The sequence below is a fragment of the Mirounga leonina genome, unplaced genomic scaffold, assembly GCF_011800145.1.
Source record: "Mirounga leonina isolate KUSES-001 unplaced genomic scaffold, KU_Mleo_1.0 Mir_92, whole genome shotgun sequence".
Lineage (NCBI taxonomy): Eukaryota > Metazoa > Chordata > Mammalia > Carnivora > Phocidae > Mirounga > Mirounga leonina.
Window position 1 is genome coordinate 10,593,458 of NW_023270852.1, and position 21,718 is coordinate 10,615,175.

At 40.4% G+C, this 21,718-nt stretch overlaps 1 pseudogene; it reads left to right on the plus strand.

Annotated features, from left to right (window-relative positions):
* The first annotated feature begins 10,943 nt into the window (after window positions 1–10,943).
* Window positions 10,944–11,884, plus strand: LOC118003979 (annotated as a pseudogene).
* The last annotated feature ends 9,834 nt before the right edge of the window (window positions 11,885–21,718 follow it).

Sequence of the window (21,718 nt, forward strand, 5' to 3'; positions counted from 1 at the left end):
TCCCTCTCATGCTCTCTGTCTCTCATCCTCTCTCTTGCAAATAAATACAATCTTAAAAAAAAAAATTTATGGAGAAATATTGACAAAGGTCACACTTGGTGAGTGGTGGGGCATCAATTCAAGTACAGGTTATCCGACTCCAGAAACTTTTCGTGACACAGCACTCCTTTCTCAGGTACAATTGAAGCTCTAGCTCTGCTGTTCAGGCCATGATCTCTGTGTCATTTTTGTTTTTTCTTTTTCTTTTTTTTGTACAGAGGGAAAGGGTGGGGAGGGGCAGAGGGAGAGGGAGGGAGAGAATCTTAAGCAGGTTCCATGCCCAGCATGGAGCCTGATGTGAGGCTTGATCTCACAACCCTGAGATCATGACCTGAGCTGAAATCAAGAGTTGGACGCTTAACTGACAGGAGCACCCAGGTGTTCCTCTGTGTCATTTTTCTGAACCTGCTGTTGCCAATAGACCGTTCCCCTCAGATTCAGGAAGAACTAAGCAGAGGCACATAGCTCAGAAAAGTTACCATGTTTTTTTGATCATGACTGTTCAAGATTCTATTATAAAAGCATAATTTTCATAATAATACCAGTTTATGTCCAGCAGAATCCTCACACACCTTCAAACTCTTTGTGGAAAGGCCAGGACACTGAGGACCCAAGTGGAGGTAGAAGTGGGAATGAGAAGACCAGAATGCAAGAAATGGTAAAACTGATGTGGTAGTATAGGGGACATCCTGCTTACTGAAGACTATGTCCCATGTGGTCTGGAGCTGCACCCAAAAACCTTAAACGAGAGGAATATAAGTATAGCATATTGTTAAAATTCTGGAAGTCACAATCTGGTAACAATGGGTGAGGAAATATATATATTATTGTAGCTGGTAGGGAGTGATGTCATTATTTACGTGGGTATAGAGAATTTAGGGTTCAGGCTCATCAAATAACATTACTCAATGGTCAGATATAATTTTTATTTGCAAAATTCTATACAGTGAAAGCAAGAGCCACTCCCTTAAGAGATCCTTAAACACTGATTCTGGTGAGTAGATTCCAAAATTTTTTTTTTTTTTAAAGATTTTATTTATTTATTTGACAGAGAGAGAGACAGCAAGAGAGGGAACACAAGCAGGGGGAGTGGGAGAGGGAGAAGCAGGCTTCCCCGCAGAGCAGGGAGCCCGATGTGGGGCTTGATCCCAGGACCCTGGGATCATGACCTGAGCTGAAGGCAGATGCTTAACAACTGAGCCACCCAGGCGCCCCAGTAGATTCCAAATTTTTAAAAATTATTTGAGGGTGCCTGGGTGGTTCAGATGGTTAAGCGTCTGCCTTCGGCTCAGGTCATGATCCTGGGGTCCTGGGATCGAGTCCCACATGGGGCTCCCTGCTCCTTGGGGAGCCTGCTTCTCCCTCTGCCTTTCTCTCTCTCTGTCTCTCATGAATAAAAAAAAGAAAAATCTTAAAAAAAAATAAAGGCATTTGAAATGTGGAGAGTACTAATTTCTTGTTTTCAACAAATATGATCTTCTTTGTTTTTGTAATATCTCTTGACTGGTAAATTGCAAATATTGGATATAAAGGTATATACTATATGGCATTAGAATATTTAAAAAAAAAACTTGATGAAAGGTGGAGAGTTGGAGAGCTGCTTGATTCCTTTAAGTGTAAAGGGTATGAAAGAGTGGTTAAAAGTATCTTAGAGGAATGTCTTTAAACAATGAGAAGAACTTGATTATCAGTTTGATGTGGTTTTGGAATATAGGTGAGGTTTGGTGGGGTGAGGTCCAGAGCCTACAACCAAGAAAGCATTCTTGAGGCGTCTTTGGTGCAAAATGGTGGTTTTATTAAATCACGGGGACAGGACCCGTGGGCAGAAAGAGTTGCAGCACCAGGATTTTGAGGAGTGGCTGATTATATACACAGGTGTTGGGGGAAGTAAGGAAAAGGGAGGTTTCAAAAGAGCTTTCATATGCTAAAGAGGACCTATAAGATAATGCTAAAGAGGACTTACAAGATACCAGAGGCCTTGCCATTGTCAAGTTAAGGTTGTTTTCCCCTCTAGCAAGGTTTTAACATTAAGATAGTTGGGAGATTCCTGGAAGAATGTCACACATCCCACCCAGGAGTGGCAGTAGAGGGGGAGATTGCAGGGTGTCAGTTTATGCTTCGTCTTTAGCTAGCCCTTCTGCTCCCTCATCAAGTTGGTTGTGTGGGAGGGAGAGAAAGATGACTGTATTTTCATGCTGATACTTGTGTGGATTTTGTCTTTGGTGATTCAAGGAATATTGGCATAAGGTTCTCTTCTTCAGAGTAAAGACAGCGACTGGGTTCCCTAGAGCCAAACATAATTAACTTGCTGTTAATGTTCAGTTAGTTGCTCAGATATAATAAACTTCAAAAAATCAATAGTTTTCTTTATACCAACAAAAATCATCTAAAAATAATAGAAGTTAACATACCACTTACAGTAATAGAAAACTTATTAATATGTAGAAATTGGCATCATAATAAATACACAAGACCTTTAAGGATTCTCTTTTAAAATTATGCTTAAAAGTATTTAAATGAAGACCTGATTAAATGTAGAGATAAACCATGTACATGGAAAGGACACATGAGCATTTTAAAGATGTCTGTTCTCCTCAAATTAATTCGTAAAGTCAATGCAATTTCAAGAAACATTCCAGCAAAGATTTTCAGAGGACGTTTGGTGCAGTTATTCTAAAATGTAAAGTGTATATGTAAGGTAAAAGTTTCACCAAATGGAGAGAGTTTTTAAAAAGATTTGTCACACCTTACCAGATAATAAAACATACTACAAACTCATTGTATATCTAATGGTTGTGCCCAGTGCAACAGCATGGGATATAATAAAGAGTTGTTGTTTTTTTTTTTAAAGATTTTATTTATTCATTTGAGACACAGAGATACAGAGAGAGAGAGAGAGCATGAGCAGTGGGAGAGGCAGAGGGAGAGGGAGAGGCAGACTCCCGGCTGAGCCAGGAGCCCCATGTGGGGCTCGATCCCAGGACCCTGGGATCATGACCCGAGCTGAAGGCAGACGCTTAACCATCTGAGCCACCCAGGCGCCCCAATAAAGAGTTTTTAACAGGCTCATGTATTTAAGTTAAATTGATATGATATAATATCATTTACATGTATATAACTTTAATATACACGTAGAAAAACATAGGTGAAAAATACACAACAGATTGCTTATATAGTTATTTCTGGTGGGTGACATTTTGCTGGACTTTAAATGATACTCAATATTATATAATTTGAATGTTAGAATGCTAGTGTATTATCAGAGGAGATTAAAAACTGCCATTGGTGGGCTGTATTCTTCAGAGTGAGAATTCAAAGGATGAGTATCAGACTGGGGAGAAAAACTACCAGTTTACATAAGTAGAAAACAAAAGTAAGAAGTCAGTGAACTAAGGGGGATGCATTTAAAGGTCACTAGTTAGGAACTTGTGGAGAAACAGTAAAAAATAAGTGTGGGAGAAGTGGGAACTACAAAGCAGCTCTTTCACTTTTTATTGGCTTGATTGTAGCATCTCTTTTGAATTTCAGTTTTGGCCATCAGTCTGTTCTGGTGTTATCTTTGCACGGCCCTGTTGTGTTCCGGGTGTGTACTTCCCAGCGCAAGTGAATAGAGCTGTGTTAGTGGATTCCCAGCAGAAACAGCTCATGCCCTGCTTGCCAGCTGAGTGGCTATCTGTTCTCATTGTATCTATTTCAGATGGGCTCAATCCTCCTGTGCAATATAAAGCAGCAGGAAGCTCCAGACTGCTACAATTACACCGATCCCAAACAAATTTATAAAGGGCAGCAGGAGATAAGTTTCTGCCCATTTTCTAATGTAAGGTAGCTGCCAGGTGAATTATGTTTACAGGTGTCTCAGATGAGACAACAAGAAAATTAAATAAATGATTTATTGCCTAACTTGTCTAAAATCAGTGGGAGATACTATGGGCTAAAAATTCACATCTCAAATTATTTCTCTCTTGAACATATTCTTTGCTTGAAGTCTAAGCCTTTCCTAAACTCCTCTCAGATGTATTTTTAAGTAACTATACTGTATGTATCTTCTCCTATAATTGTTAATTGCTTTATGTATATGCATTTATTTTTCAGTGGAGTCTTATTGCTGGGAAAATGAAATATTTGAGTACTTAGATCAGCCTGTACTCAAAACTTAAACTTTTTTGTTTACACCTCCAATTTTGACTTATTTCATTTTTGTGGTTGATCTACCTCTAACATATAGACTTGAAACATCTGCTTTCTATCACCTTTGACCGTCAGGCTCAAATTTTCAGCTATCCTTAGTAAGTTACAATTGTTGAATATCTAGTGTCACAAGCCATTGGTGGAATCCTCTTTATACTGTCATTCATTCCTTTCTTGTCTGATTTTATTTTTTGTATAGCCTTAGATTCTATAACCCATAATTTAATTATATTTTTGGAAATAATCTAACCTCTTTTGTTCTCTCCCTCCATTTCGTTGCTTGAAAAAACCCAAACTCTGTTTAAATCTAAATATCTATCTCCTCTGTGAAAGATTGAAATTTGCTAGGAAAAAATCCCATAAATAAACATACTGATTTCATATTAAATTAATTAATTAAAGATTTTATTTATTTATTTGAGAAAGAGAGAGACAGAGAGAGAGCATGAGCAGGGGGGAGGGGCAGAGGGAGAGGGAGAAGCAGACTCCCCACTGAGCAGGGAACCTTACACAGGGCTCCACCTCAGGACTCTGGGATCATGACCTGAGCTGAAGGCAAACTCCATCCAGGAACCCACATTAAATTTATTATTACAAACTTCAGATGTACACTCAACAATACCCAGAAATCTTAATGTGTGATGTCATTACAGTAAATGAGCCCATATCCACCAAGTTGTCTAAGAAAGAATCCTGATTCATATTTGATTTCTACATTGAATACCTCATTTCTCATTTGTAATTCATCATTATATTGACTTGACTATTCTTCCAAAATTTGTTTATTCAGAGTCATTTCCTCTACCACCAATCTGGTCCATGCCACCACCATCGCTTGCCTGGACCAGATAATAGTCTTCTCCTGCCTTTTCTGCTTCTACCCTTGTTTTCCTTCCTATTCATACCTCTCTTTGTTAAGACCTTTTTGATCTGCCTTACCTAACCTAATGCTCCCATAGTAATGCTCCATGATGGTACATGAGAGGATTTTGTATATTTTCTTTTGTATAATTACCAAAACTTTTAACACTTATTTGTTTTATATTTTTATCTGTATTACCAAAAGAATACCTTTTAAAAATATTTAATTAAAAAGTACTGATGAATTACTGAACATTATATCAAAAATCAATGATGTACTATACCTTGGCTAATTGAATTTAAATTAAAAAAAAAGTAACTTATGTACATGGTTCAAAATTTTGAAAATTAAAAAAGGTATTCAGTAAAAGTAATTCATTCTTTGTTTCAGTTAGTGTATGTCTGATTGCATATAATAGAAACTCCAAATATGGTGACCAACAAATTAGAGAATTCTTTTCCTTTCATGTAGAAGGGTTTCAGAGGTGGACATCCAGGGCTGAAACCAGAGCTTCACCAGTTTCTATATTCTTTATCATACTTAAAAACTGACTTCTGTCCTCAAAGTTGCTGATGCTTTTAGCTAGAAATTCAGGTGTCAATCCTGTGTCTGTTCCATGAGAAAGGAGTGAGGGCTAATGACCTTCATTTCTCAACTGAGTTAGTTCACGTTAGAGTCTTCTTGGAAACCCCACCAAATGACATTCAGAATCTGAGAAGAATAGTATTTTGGCAGTATAGATGGGTACCCAAATAAAATTATGGTTTTTGTTAATAAGGAAGAATGGGGCACTGGGTACACAACCAGCAATCTCTAAGATACCATTCTATTCTATCTGCCAAGCACAGAATTTTCTTTCCCAGAAGCAACTACTCTTATAAGTTTCTTGTATATCCTTCCAGAGGTAATTTGATTATATATAAGAATATAGATGATAATGTATGTATTTATATATACACTTATTTATATTTATTCTTTTTATAGCATTAAAATAATGTTGTGTAGCATTCTATGCACTGTTTTTGCCTCTTGCTTCTTTGCTAAATAATATATCTTAGAAATTATTCAAATAAGTACATTTAGAGATGCCTATTTTCTTTCAACAACCACATAATTAGAGTGAGCTCTTGGTGAGATAGGAACCATGTTTGCCTTATTCATCATTGTATACAGTGCCTAATACAGTTTGTGGGGCATACGGTGGTAGTTAGTATTTGTTTAATGGATGGGTCACACAAATAGCAAATGCCAGGGGCGCCTGGGTGGCTCAGTTGGTTAAGCGACTGCCATCGGCTCAGGTCATGATCCTGGAGTCCCGGGATCGAGTCCCGCATCGGGCTCCCTGCTCAGCGGGGAGTCTGCTTCTCCCTCTGACTCTCCCCCCTCTCATGTGCTCTCTCTCTCTCATTCTCTCTCTCAAATAAATAAATAAAATCTTTAAAAAAAAAATAGCAAATGCCAGGGCTAGTATTCAAATCCGTTTGTGATTGGAATGGTTTTATTCCCACGACCTTATCCATAACTTTGATGTGTTAGGTGACAGATTTCCTTATATTGAACCCTCTTTGCATTCTTCAAAAGATAAATATATTAAAAAATGTTAACAGTTTGCTAAACTCGACTTGCTAGGATTTTGTTTAGGATATCAATAACTATGGTCACATTCATCAGTAAAGAGAAGGGTCATTTAGAACACAGACATTGGAATCAGATTGATATGGCTATGAATGTAGGTTAATTGTGGTGAATTTGGGGCAAGGCTTTATCTTTCTATTTATCCCCTATAGAGTGGGGATAATAGTTCCTACTTAAAAGAGTTGCCCATTCATATCTAAGGGAGATGATTCAATGAGAAAAAATGTAAAAGAACTTAAGTAGTTTAGGTCTCTCAGAAAGGTCCCTCAAAACTTTAGGATTACTATTATAATAAAGGAGGTTGCTCTATAGTCTCTTTTCCTACACATTTGACCATGTTTGCATATCAGGTTTGTGCACCAGATCATTGACTTCTGGCTTCTGGGCTATTTCTTACCTTAACTTCAAACCACTCCATTCTTTAATCCCAACTCCCTACCTGCAGGAGCACCATAAGACAGTTCCCAAAGGACTCAGCTCTTCATCCCCTAAGTCTGTTTCCCAAGCCACCTTTTCCCATCTGGGTCCATAAATGGGGGGGGGGGGGGTAGGAGAGGAATAGGAGCTCATAAAACTCTTCATATTTATTCATCTAAGTCCCAGCATGGTTACCAATACAGCTGATACATCATAAAGGACTCATCCTTTGACATCTTCTGTAAGTTCCAGAGTCAAGGGAGGGTAGGTAGCACAGACTGAATTGGCTCTAGATGGGAAGAGTGACAAGGCAGGCAGGGGTCTTTTCTAATAGGCAACCTCCAATTAGCAGGAAGAAAAGGCAATGAGGTGGTGGGAGATATGGCTCTGGATGCATTAGCATCCAGAAATCCTAAGCATCTCTGTAAGGAGCATGCTAGGTTTTCTTTCTTCCCTCTGCCTTTCTAAAAAAGGATCCCATTTCCTTGCTTGGTTAGGAGACCTAGTGCATGCAGAGAATTGGACTTCATCTTGCCTGACCAGGAAAAAAAGGAGATCTATAAATTCTACAATGGGATAGGGGGTGTAGGTATGCTGACTTTAGTATGTCACCAGATACCTGGCATGGAGATTCAGGAAAAAATGTTGATGAAGAAGCTTCCCCCCAACTTTGTCTCAGTAGAGCAATTTAACCTGCAGAGAGCTAACTTTCTTTAGATTGATAGAAAGCTCTCTTTCAGATTCAACCAGGCTCCATTCTCTGATTTCTCTCTGATGGTCCTAGTTTTGCCCTCTCCCTCAAGATAGCCATTCCTATATTTTGAAGTTATCACTAATGTTCTTATTTTTGGCAGTCCACACATCTATAATTTGTAGATTTTTATCATCCTGTAACTTTTATCATCTTGTAACTCATACGACTTAATACAATGTATTGAATTGGGTAGGATACTCCAGGTGAAGTAACCAGAATAGGGCTGAGAAAGATTCTCAACTACTTTGCTCTTGAGATTGTATGTCTATGAAATAAATTTATATACGTGTATACACACACACACACACACACACACATAACACTTAGAAGAATGCCTGGTACATACTAGACACTTGGTATTTTTCAGCTAATACTGTCTATCCAGTTTTAGAGTCCTAAATCAATGTTTACTCTATGTACCACATCACTGACTTATGTTCCTATGTGTACTTTTACCATTCAGGACATCTAGGAATCTGTTCTTTTTTCCTTCTCTCCTATTCCAGATTTCTCACTCCCTCCCCCTGTCCCATTCTCCAATGTTAAGCAGTGAAGAAATGGAGTTGAATAGACTCTGAGCTGAAGCGGTAACACTGGGTGGCTGGAGACAAGTGTCCTGGGCTTGATGAGTTTTGGGCAATAGAAGTTTGGCTTTTCCACAAGTTAATGACCAACATGTGAAGAACAGAAGCAGAGACATAGGAGAATTGATCAGTAAGTGACCTTTGAGAAGAAGCATAAACAGGTATGAAGATTATATCAAACAATGCTAGAAGAGGACAAAGTGCTAAGAAAGTCATTCAATAGGGATGAGAAAATAGGATGTAGAGAGGATAAGGGTCAAGGAGGAGAGGAAAGACAGGTACAGGGAGATAGATTTTTGTATGGATAAGTTCGTAATGACCAGACTGGAGGAAATTCAAGAAAATTCTAACAAACATGTTAGGAGCAATAGGGTTGTTTTGTGTTTGTATTAATTAGGGCAAGGGCAAGAGATTTCTTAAGTTAGAGACCTAGCCCAGGGTTTTACCACTAACAGGAGCAGGCTCTTGAGGAGCACCTGTAAACAGTGGCATGAAGAAGCCTCCAAGTTCCAATATGCATTTTGTATCCTGCCCTGCCCCCTCAGTGACCACCATCTGTAGTATGGATCAGGACTTCTCTCCCTTCCTCAGTGTCCCCTTCAGCACACTGAAACTCTGGCTAACTCTCCTCTCTCACTTTCCCTCCTTGGAATTTTCCATCAAGGTAGAACATCAAGGCCCATAATTCAAAAATCTTTTCAACAGATTTTTATGAAGAATCTGTGGGGTGTTAGATAATGTTGGTGTGTATAAATGGAAAAGTGTAATTTGTCTGTCTTCAAATATTTCACAGGAGGGTAGAGGGAGACAAAGAAGTACAAAATCTGTGTTGTGTTACAGAGAAAATAATAATAATAATAATAATAATAACTTTCTCAATGAACTAACTACTTCAGTTATCTTACTTTCCTTCTGAATTTTAACCTTTCCATAAACAAATAAGCATGCTGCAGTATGTCTCATTCCTGTCTTGCTTTTTTCTTCACTTATGAACTTGAAATGAGGCTCTTTAGCTATGTAGTCAACACTCTCTGTTTACATGTCCTCCCTTACTAACTTCATCACCCTCGTTCTGGTTTCTGTTGGCACCAGTCCAGTGGATTACTCTTGTCCAGGTCACTGTAAAATTTAATGGCTATTCATATTCTCATGTTATTGAACTTCTGCTTAACTGACAAGTTGGCCATATACTCCTTGAAGTTTTCCCCCCAATTTTTCCTAGGTCACCATAGTCTTCTGATTTTTTTCATACTCTTACAGACCCTCCATTTATGTCTCTTTTTTTCTTTTTTCACCCTTTCGGTGTTGCTATTTTCCAAGGTTTCAATGTTTGAAAGACAAGGCAGATCCAGTGAAGAAGGAAATATGACTCCAAGTTAGGGAACTAGAACAAATAATTGATAGTGGAACTGCAAGGCTAGGAGGGCTACGATTCAGTGTAGGAGATGGAAGGTTTGACATTTTGAGGATGGGCAGATTCTGTTTCAGTGGTTGGAAACAAGGAAAGGATGGGAGAATGTACAAGTAGGTTGGTAAGTTTTATCTTGGGAAGTTGAAGAAAATATCACTGGACACTTCTTTCCTCTGCAAGGTAGTGTTTGATGCCATCTTCCAAGAGGAGAAGTGGAGTTCAAGGTTTGAAAAGAATGAAGAAGGCTTGAAAAAGGCTTTGGAAGAAGGGAAAGTTGATCAGGCAAGCTTTGTAGGATGGACAGGCAGCATTGAGGACTCATTTAAAGTTGGTAACTATAAACTTATAGTAAAAGCAGCCATTTCTGTAGTTTTAGACTTATTCTAAGAAGACTTGGTATGACCAGGTGCAGGCCCTGGAAAATGAATGGTTGTATTCAAATAGGACTGGAGTTTTAGCAAATGACTGATTTAATTAATTTTGTATTCCATTTTCTTCTAGTATACCATGAGTTTGGGGAAGGGATATAACAAAATCATTCATCTAAAATTATATTGGATATGATAGTAGGTGAGTACCTAATTAAAAGTTTTCCAACCCACATCAATGTCAATAATTATCTCAAAAACACCTATTAAAGATCCTTCTTCTCATGCCTCCTTCATATTAGTACTGGATGATTATAAAAACTAGGTGTGTTTCTGGCCTATCTTTTTATACTATTAACATTTTATTTTCCTTACTAGTACCATGCTGACATAATTTGTTGCACATTTTTAATGTTGGGAGGTTATCCCCTAGCATTATTCACCTTTAAAATCTTAGTTTTTTCACGGATTCATTTTTCCTTTATAGACCATAGCATTATTTGTCAAATCTCACCAGTCTGTCTTTATGATATTGACTGGGATTTGCCTTTTGGGATGAGTCTCCTATATATCATTAGCTTCCTGAAGAGTGAGAAGCACACTTTTGAAGTGAACTAAAAAAAAAAAAAATTGCCTCTTGTATCTGCCCATACAAATAGTCAAGAGAAGCCTCAAGATTCATTCCATGGCCTTACCCAGCAACTACTCCACTGCTCCAGTCTCTGAATTCCTCCTCTTCTGCTTCCCTAACTACCAGAGTTGGCAGCACTGGCTGTCCCTGCCCCTCAGCCTCCTCTTCCTCCTGGCCATGGGGGCCAATGCCACCCTCTTGATCACCATCTGGCTGGAGGTCTCTCTGCACGAGCCCATGTACTACCTGCTCAGCCTCCTCTCTCTGTTGGACATCGTGCTCTGTCTGACCATCATCCCCAAGGTCCTGGCCATCTTCTGGTTTGATCTCAGGTCCATCAGCTTCTCAGCCTGCTTCCTCCAGATGTTCATCATGAACAGTTTCCTCCCTATGGAGTCCTGCACATTCATGGTCATGGCCTATGACCGCTATGTGGCCATCTGCCACCCACTATGATACCCATCCATCATCACTGACCAATTTGTGGCCAAGGCTAGCATCTTCATTGTCACCCAAAATGCCATTCTCACTGCACCTATTCCTATTCTCACTGCCCGGCTCCATTATTGTGGGAAAAATGTCATTGAGAACTGCATCTATGTCAACTTGTCCATGTCCAGGCTCTCCTGTGACAATTTCACCCTTAACAGAATCTACCAATTTGTGGCTGGTTGGACTACTGGGGTCAGATTTCATCCTCATCTTCCTCTCTTACACCTTCATCCTAAGAGCTGTGCTTAGGTTCAAGGCTGAGGGGGCTGCTGTAAAAGCCCTGAGCACATGTGGCTCTCACTTCATCCTCATTTGTTCTTCAGCACCATCCTCTGGTTGTTGTGTTGAGAAATGTGGCCAGAAAGAGGGTCCCCATGGACATCCTCATCTTGCTCAATGTCCTTCATCACCTCATACCTCCTGCCTTGAACCCTATTGTATATGGGGTTCAGACCAAAGAGATAAAACAAGGAATTAAGAAATTACTGTGGAGAGGGATGTGAATATGTAAAGTAGATTTCTAATTCCTTTTCTTCCTTCTCCTCAGTGATTTTGTCTAGGCAGTGAATTGGACAAAATCTTGGTGAGTATTTATTATACACTCTGAAGCTCACTTCATAATTGACCCAGATTTCTTCCTTTATTCTCCTCGCCTGGTTTGGGTGAAGGTAGAGGAAGAAACTCATATTTCTTGAGTAACTGCTTTGAGTATAGGCAACTTTATTTAAGTAGATTTAATCTTTTGCAACATTTCTGTAGGTGTTATTACTTCCATTTTACATAGTAGAAAAAAAGATGTTTTTCAAGAGTGGAAAATGCCAAAGACCACATTCTCTGGAAAGTGGCAGAGAAGGAAATTCAGACTCCAGAGCCTGGGCTCCTTCTACAGAAATGCCCCTTCAAGTGCAATTGAAGCTGGATACCAGGCCTCTATCAACTTTGCTTGTGTTTTGTCTTTCTGGATATCTATTTCCCGCCTATACCTACTTCCTTGAGAACCAGCAGGTTCTCAGAGAAGGCAGACTCCTGCCTGACAAAGCATCTGCAGGCCTACAGGAGAAGAGTGTTCAGGAGAAGAGTCTTAGAAATGAGGATAGGTTGAGAGAGAGGTAGGGAGAAGAGATGCCATTTCTCAGAAAATGGGGAAACTGACTGGGGCAGTGGTTTGGCCACTTCTCCTAAATGTTTAAGCTACACATCCAGTGAACTGAAAATCAGGTCTTACTTGATCTGTTGACTTTGCTTAAGAGCTCTAGTTGGAGGTGAGAAGACATAGCAAAGGGTCAGGTTTCTGGATAATAGTGAGTCTAGTCAGGAGAAGAGAAAAGAAATTGTACTGGTTATTTTCAGAGATTAATATAAAACAAATGGTTTAATGGATGATGGAAACTTGAAACTAAAACAGGGGTTGCTGAAGTAATTGCAGAGGTCGCACCTGTGGGAAGAATCACAGTTGGGAAGAATTTGGTCATTGGACCGCAGAAGGTTGGAGATGGGTCTATGGGACTGGGACTGGTGCTGCCTTCAACTGGTACTGCTGTCCCTGGAGCTCAGAGGAGGTGCCTTCAGAGCTGGGACTAAGATCTCTGAGGGTGGGACTCTATCCTGCTGCTGCTGGTACCTCGGAGGAAGTTCAGTGAGGCTGATTGGATCCTGGGAGTTCCACACCCAAACCCAAATCAAACTCAAACACAACACCCAACCAATCAACCAACAAATCCCGGAGACTAGAATCAACTCCACTGCCAGGTGAAGAGTCATTGCTCAGGGATACTGACAAGACAGGGATAGGAAGAAGCAAGTATCCCCTGCCCTGCTTTAGCCTTCCAGTCTTTTCCAGCTGTTCTCTGTGGGTGGAAATTAAAGGGAGCCAGCTGACAAAGAAGAGGTCCAGAGTCCAAGTCCCAGCATCCCAAGCGGATCTGGATGGTAGGTCTGGGGCTGAAAGACAAGAGTTAATGACTATGCAGCTCCTGTCAGTTTTGAGTCTGAGGGCTTGTGACCACATGAGGGACAACTGAGGCAGCACCCTGCAGTGCACACTGGCTCCCAGGGACTGGACACAGACTCAGGTCCTCCCGTGCGGGTATGCAAAGAGACATGGCATCATAACATAATGTCACAGGGCCAGCTTTCATAGCTATGGAAGAGTCTGGAGTTAGCTCTGAGCTGGAATACAGAATGACCACATCACACTGCAGGGATTCCCCACAGTAAGTGCAGCTCAGGACTGTGTGGGCTCCAGGGCAGACTCTTCCAAAGCCACACTCAGTAACAGCAGGAAAGGAAAATGACATCCATTTGCCTACAAGAAGGGGCTCTTACTGCCCTCAGGCTTGGCTCTCATTTCCTCAAGCCAGAGCCACAGGTGCAACTCAGCATTTGTCATTTTCCACAGGAGAATTCTCTCACAGGGCTCCCCTCCATCTCATGGCTGCTGGAAGAGTTTATCCACCACCACCTTCCTCCTGTCCATCAGAGGACAGAAGGGCCAACTTCAACACTGATGACCAAAAATGATACAAATAATCTCAATGTCCTTACATACTGATAACAGTGATGGTAATGACAATGAAAACAAAAGCTCAAATGTTTTGAGCACTTGCAATATAGCAGTATCTGTGCACGATAACATTAATTTTCATAAGACCCTTGTGTGGATGATTACAAAAATTAGTTTCAAAAACATCTAACAGAAAGGATGCAATCCATAGGAATAGGATACATATTGTCAGGTGATATTGCCCAGCACTTAGTCCACTCTGTTGGTCTCTCTAGGAGTGTTTTCTCCACCTCTGCTATGCTTCTCCCAGGTGCAAATCCATAAGGGACTCAAAGAGGAATCCCTGTTAGTTGGTCATATTCAGATCTTAATTCCTGCATTAGGCTTCTCTAGATCAGTGCAAACAGCCACCATAATTATGAGAAGTTTGACTCAAACTTGCTCAGGGATGCTGAGTACATGGTTGTAGAAACTACAGCTTGTGTTAGGGATTTGTAAGGGATGTAGAGGCCAGCATGCCTGTTGTCATCCCTCAGAGTGACAAGCACAGCTTCTGGCACATCAGGGGCCTCAGCAAACATCCCCTTGCTTATGATATTGAAGTGACTAAGAGTTAACCAGTAATGTCTACAGTGCATCTTTCGTTCCAAGTAGTAGAGCCCTAAGTATAAGAACAGGCATGACATGTACTTGAGGTTGGCTCTCCACTTTGGTCCTTGGGAGACAAATTAAGATGATGACAGTTTCTCACAGAATTGTCAAGCCCAGTGCAGGTGGCTCAAGAAACTGGACACAGTGGTTCTGAGACAGATTTGGGGTGAGTCCTCATACAGATAAAGGGGATGGAGGGACAGGATTACCCAAAGAGCCAGATCTTGAAGGGTAAGCACACCTTTGCCGTGAAGCTCCCATTGCAAAAAAATGTCCTCTTAGTACAGTCTTTGAACATGTCTTGAATGGATAGAATGAAGTAGCAGAAACTAAAGGCATTTTAAATTGACATTTTAAAAGTACAAACCTCCAGGTTTTTTTTTTTTTTTTTTAAGATTTTTTATTTATTTGACAGAAAAAGACACAGCGAGAGAGGGAACACAAACGGGGAGTGGGAGAGGGAGAAGCAGACTCCCCGCCGAGCAGGGAGCCCGATGCGGGACTCGATCTCGGGACTCCAGGATCACGACCTGAGCCGAAGGCAGTCGCTTAACCAACTGAGCCACCCAGGTGCCCCAAACCTCCAGTTTTAAGAGATAAGTACTGGGGATGTAATGTACAACATGATGACTGTAGTTGACACTGCTGTATGGTATATTTGAAAGTTGCTAAGAGACTAGATCCTAAAAGTTCTTATCACATGGAAAAAATTTTTTTCTTCTTTTTTTGTGTATATATGAGATACTAGATATTAACTAAACTTGTTGTGGTAATCATTTTACAATATGTATATAAGTCAAGCCATTATGCTGTACACCTTAGACTTCTATCCTCCTGTATGTCAATTATATCTCAATAAGCTGGAAAAAAAATAAGATATTTTGTCAGTTTAAGTGAAAATCTGTGGAGTCACTTTGCTAATACAGAATGACTGTGGTCCAATTGTACTGGAAGGGGGTGTATTAAAAATATGAGAAGGGGAAGGGAGAGGCCAGCCAATAGTCATTCACCTCACTCCCTGGTTTGCACATTACTCACATTTGCAAGAGGAACACAGAGCCTTTTGGAAAAGAGTATCTTTGAAGAATATCATTGAACACTGCTATTCAGGACCAGCACAGATTTAAATGAAGAGCCAGTAGCAAGAAAGAGCAGCAAATCTCCTGGAATTAAATTATCTGGAGGAAAAAGGGAGTTTATGCTGGTGACCAATGCTCAAAGCAAAGATCTAAATATTGTTGAAGGAACAAAACTATATTTTCCACATATAATAAAGTGGAGTTTGGGAGCCTTATAGTACATAGTCATCCAGATATGTTCTTGTTCTTCAGATATATTCTAAGCCAATGGGTGTTAGCATGAGAGCTGTGACCTCAGAGGCCCCGTGTGGGACATCAAACTGTGCAGCCAGGGAGTCTATAAAGCCTGGAGTTATTGCCAAGAGTAAATAAATGCTTCATAGCCGGCAAGTCAACACTGCTCTCTTGTGGCTACTAATAGGAATAGCAATATTGGGGTGAAGTCAGTTCTCAACCTCTGCTTGATGCTTGAAAGGTGACTGTTACGAAATAACAGAGTTGCCTGGGTGGCTCAGACAGTTAAGGCTTTGGCTCAGGTCATGATCCCCGGGTCTTGGGATTGAGTCCCACATCGGGCTCCTTGCTCAGCTTCTCACAGTTTCTCACAGAAACTCTGTTATGAAAACTGTTATGAAACTCCTGGGATCTCCAACACTTAGGCAAGAGGTAGCGAGTGACTTCAAGAAGATACTGTACTTCCTGCTCATAAGGCACATGGGAATTTAATGATTAATTAAAAAAAGAAAAGGATATAACAATTATACTCTGATTTCCTTTTCTTCAGTGACATCCAAAATCAATATCAAATCAGTGACATGAGTCTGGAATTCATAAGGGTAGAATGTATCTTGGTATTTAATAAGATGTTACATTAGCAGTGTTGACTAAGGACTATATTTGGTAATAACGTTTATTCATTTATTCATCTCCTCAACCAAAAGTTAGTTGAGTGCTTTATGTGTGGTTACCACATTAATGATTAGTATAGACAGTTACCAAGAGATAAACTACTTTTAGAGAAATTATGCTCAAAATAGCCCATGAAATATCATTATTCCCAATTTTGCAGATTAGGCAATTGAAAAAAAAAGGTAAAATACTAATAGTCATTCAGCCAACAGACCAGAATCAATAGAGAAATCAGACATGTTTGCTAACTAAATCCATTTTTCCTATCATGTTGTCTAGGGATTGAGTACATTTTTAGACTTCACCTGGACAGCTTTGTAGTTTTCTGAAGTTTTTGTGCTCCAGATTATAGATAGCAGAGGCAATGCACATCAAAACCCATCATATATTGAATTAGTCAATTCAAGAGTAAAGTTAGTTACTACAACAAAGATACTGCAGTAACTACACAATGCTAGTTTACTTATCCAAACCCATTCCAGTGCATGGGGGCTTTACTTCATGTCAACTCTTAGGGAACCAAGCTTCTTCCATATGTGGATCCTCCACGTATTAAGCCCTTAGGGATCCGACAGATATTTCTGAATCTGGCTGATGTACAAGCATATTTTTTTTCATTTAAAGATTTTATTTATTTATTTGTCAGAGAGAGAGAGGGGGGGAGAAAGCACAAACAAGGGGAGCGGCAGGCAGAGGGAGAAGCAGGCTCACCGCTGAGCAAGGAGCCCAATGTGGGAGACAATCCCAAGACTCGGGGATCATGACCTGAGCCAAAGCCTTAACTGTCTGAGCCACCCAGACACCCATTGTTCCAGATCTTATAGGAGACTTTCGTGGCTCAATCTGAGAGAGATTTACGTCACTTTTTCTATCATTCCATTTGCCACAGTGCTCACATAAATCCAGCTGCCTACAGGTGAGGCTGGGTCACTGAATATTTATTTCTTAAGAGAAATGATACAAGAGAGACTCTTGCATGTAAAATATACTTACCCTCTTCCCAAGGGAGACCACCCAGGCTCTCACAAAGTCCAAGATCTCGAGCAGTGAGTGTCTTCTCCGTCAGGTCCTGATGTGATTCCTCGTGGACCATTTTTCTCCTCTCACTGCATAGGTAATGGTGGAGCAGACTCTGGTATCCGTCATTAAGATTCCCATTTGGAGGTGAGGCATGGAATTTGTTCAGCAGGAGCTTTCCCATGGTAATGCTGGAATACTCTGGGGGACAGGCACTGCCACATTTTTACCCACTGAAGTGGTAGAAGTTCCCTGAACTGACACTGGTTATGTTCTCTGGGAGGAACTTGCCACTGTTTCTATGACCCCTTGTTCTGCCTTTGGGGGTGTATGTCTTCTTCATTGTCCCCCATGACATTATGTCATGCAGACACTGGAACATGTGACTTCTTTTGCATTACTGCATTTGGAGCCTGCTTCCAGCTCATAAAATATTAAGATCAATAATTGCTTTAATCCTTAATCAAAAACTTCCTTTAAAAGCCAAGCTCAGGTGTCTTTGTCAATAAACACCCTCAAAAACCAAACAAGTTTGGGCGCCCGGGTGGCTCAGTTGGTTAAGCGACTGCCTTCGGCTCAGGTCATGATCCCAGGGTCCTGGGATCGAGTCCCACATCGGGCTCCCTGCTCGGCGGGAGGCCTGCTTCTCCCTCTCCCACTCCCCCTGCTTGTGTTCCCTCTCTCGCTGTGTCTCTCTCTGTCAAATAAATAAATAAAATCTTAAAAAAAAACACAAAAAAACCCAAACAGGTTTCTGATCTATTTGTATCAGGGCAGTTTCATGTACTAGTAATCACATGCACATATGTTTTTAAGCATAATTTTAGAATTTTTCTTTCGTTTCTTTATTGTCTTTTCCAGTTCACTATGCCACTCCTTTTTAAGTAATGGTGCCTAAGGCCACTGGACTTGAGTAAGACAACTATACACATAATCTACTCTTCTCAGGGCTGGTTTCTGTGAGTCTGTGTTTTTCAAAGACAATCTAAAACTTTCTCTTAACCTTTGACCTCCCAAGCAGTAGGACAGTTTTTCAAGACCCCACATTTATGGACTTTCTCTATTATCATTAATTTCTGCTTGAAGACCAGCCAACTTTCTGCTAAGCTCATCTACTTATCATAATAACTTGTCAATGGAATCAACAATCACAAACACACACAATTATTTTCAACTGTAACCAACCATTTCCCCTAGACTTATTATTTAGTAGACATGTCAGCTTTCCTTGTTGTGTGATCTTTCTGAGATTTGTTGTTAATTTTCTCAGTGTCTGCAGCGTTAGTCAGGATAACTTGCTGGCTGCTGAAACAAACAATTCCAATATGTTAGGGGTTTAACACATACAACTTTATGTTTTGAGGATATCCATCCAATGCATGTAGAAGAGGAGGTTCTCCTCCACGCTGTCTTTTAAAAAACCTAACTTCTTCCATTGTGTATTTCCATCATTTCTAGGGCTTCATGTCTTCAGTGGATTAAGTGCAACTGGCCAGAGTGGTGGGTAGAGAGAGTAGAGGACATCAAGTAGGCTGTGGAGATTTGCCTAGAAGAGGTATGTGCCATCTCCTTGGCCAGACTCAGTCTTATAGCCCCATCTGACTATAGGTGAGCCTGGAAAATGTAAATTTATCTGTGTGTCTAGGAAGAGGAAGAACTCAGTTTAGTAAACTTAGCCTTATCTCTGTCATTTATACACATTGATTGTCAGCTGAACTCCAAGCTTTGCAGTGGGAAGGGTGAGAAGTTGTAGGAGACCTCTGGAGATTTTGTGGCTCTCCTGGTCTCCAGAGAGTGAGCCCTCCAGCCTGACCTGCTGCTTGTTTGCCTCTTTCAGAAGCCTAATTAAGTAGATCATCAGGTTTTATTTTAGACTCATAAGAGAGAAGCAAAGGAGACTTTCTGAGTCCCTTCCATGTTTTCTAGTCATCCCCCCATCAGTGGTAAAGATGAAGAGAGGGACACTGGTATGCTGCATCTTAGTGGATGGGTACGGGGATCAGAATGCCCTCCCCTCCAGACCCAGTCTGTAGCCCAGGACTGTCCAAACACATTCCTGAAGGCTGCCTTAAGATTTGCTAGGATGACATCAGGAGTCTGACATGGGATTTAAATGAGCAGTGCATTCTCTGCTCAGTCCTCGCGTCTGTGCAGAGCTTTTGTGGTCAAGAGACGTTGCTGTTAGGACACAGTGGGTGGGGGACCTGATGAGTTAATATTCCAGGGAAGGACAGACCCTGTTGGATTTCCTTCACAAAGTCACTGAATTTATTGCCTTCACTTCGATGTTTATAATAGAATTAAGAACTGTGTCCTGTTTGAGAAAGAGGCTGTGAGTTTCCTTCGACCTATGCTTGCTCCTGAAAAAGTAAATATTGATTTGTCTATAAATGGAGCCAAAAGAGGTCTGTTTATGGGTCCATGTGCTGTGCTTCCTCAGAGCTGGGTGAGAGCAGTTTCCTCGACTTCCCAGGTATGCTGCTACCTTTGGAGGAGTAATCTGGAGGAAATCTGTACACTATGTTTATCCAGCCAACTACTATCCACTGAAACATATTTTGGAGATGGTAAGATCACACTTCTCTGCATGTCTTTTTCCTGTTGTGGAGCAAATACCGCTTTGGTTAGTATCACCACCTCCACTTTCCTTTTGCACCATCATCTTTTTTCTCAGCCAAATGTATTACATAGTTCATCTATCCCCCTCCTCATCCTGCAACCACTAGTTTTTTCTCCATATGTGAGTCTGTTTCTCTTTTGTTGTTGTTGCTTATTTGTTCATTCATTTGTTTTGTTTTTTTAGATTCCACATATGAATGAAATCATGGTATTTATCTTTCCCTGTTTGACTCATTTCACTTAGCATAATACTAAGTCCATCTGTGTTGTCACAAATGGCAAGATTTCATTCTTTCTTATGGCCAAGTAATATTCCATTGTGTAGATATATACCACATCTTCTCTAACCATTTGTCTATCAGAGGACATTTAGGTTGCTTCCTATCTTGTCCGTTGTAAGTAATGCTGCAATAAACATAGGGGTGCATCTATCTTTTTGAATTAGTGTTTTTGTTTTCCTTGAGTAAATACCCAGAAGTGGAATTATTAGATTATATGGTATTTCTATTTTAAGTTTTTTGAGGACCTTCCATATACTCCTTTGTACAGTGGCTGTGCCAATTTACATTCCCACCAACAGTGCATGAGGGTTCCTTTTTCTCCATTTTCTTTCTGACACTTGTTACTTCTTGTCTTTTTTGATACTAGCCATTGTGGCTGGTGTGAGGTGATACCTCATTGTGGTTCTGATTTGTATTTTCTTGATAATTAGTGATGTTGAGCATCTCTTATGTGTCTGTTGGTTATCTATATGTCTTCTTTGGAAAAGTGTCTGCAGAGCCTCTGCCCACTTTTATTTATTTATTTATTTTTAAATTTTTATTATGTTATGTTAGTCACCATACAATACATCATTAGTTTTTGATGTAGTGATCCACGATCCATTGTTTTCGTATAACACCCAGTGCTCCATGCAGTACATGCCCTCCTTAATACCCATCACCGAGCTAACCAATCCCCCCTCCCCCCCTCCCCTCCTAAACCCTCTTTGTTTCTCAGAGTCCATAGTCTCTCATGGTTCATCTCTCCCTCCTATTTCCCGCTCTTCATTTTTCCCTTCCTTCTCCTCATGTCCTCCATGCTATTCCTTATGTTCCACAAATAAGTGAAACCATATGATAATTGACTTTCTCTGCTTGACTTATTTCACTTAGCATAATCTCCTCCAGTCCCATCCATGTTGATGTAACAGTTGGGTAGTCATCCTTTCTGATGGCTGAGTAATATTCCATTGTATATATGGACCACATCTTCTTTATCCATTCATCTGTTGAAGGGCATCTCGGCTCTTTCCACAGTTTGGCTCTTGTGGACATTGCTGCTATGAACACTGGGGTGCATATGGCCCTTCTTTTCACTACATCTGTGTCTTTGGGGTAAATACCCAGGAGTGCAATTACTGGGTCATAGGGTAGCTCTATTTTTAAATTTTTGAGGCAACTCCACACTGTTTTCCAAAGTGGCTGTACCAACTTGCATTCCCACCAACAGTGTAAGAGGGTTCCCCTTTCTCCACAACCTCTCCAACATTTGTTGTTTCTTGCCTTGTCAATTTTTGC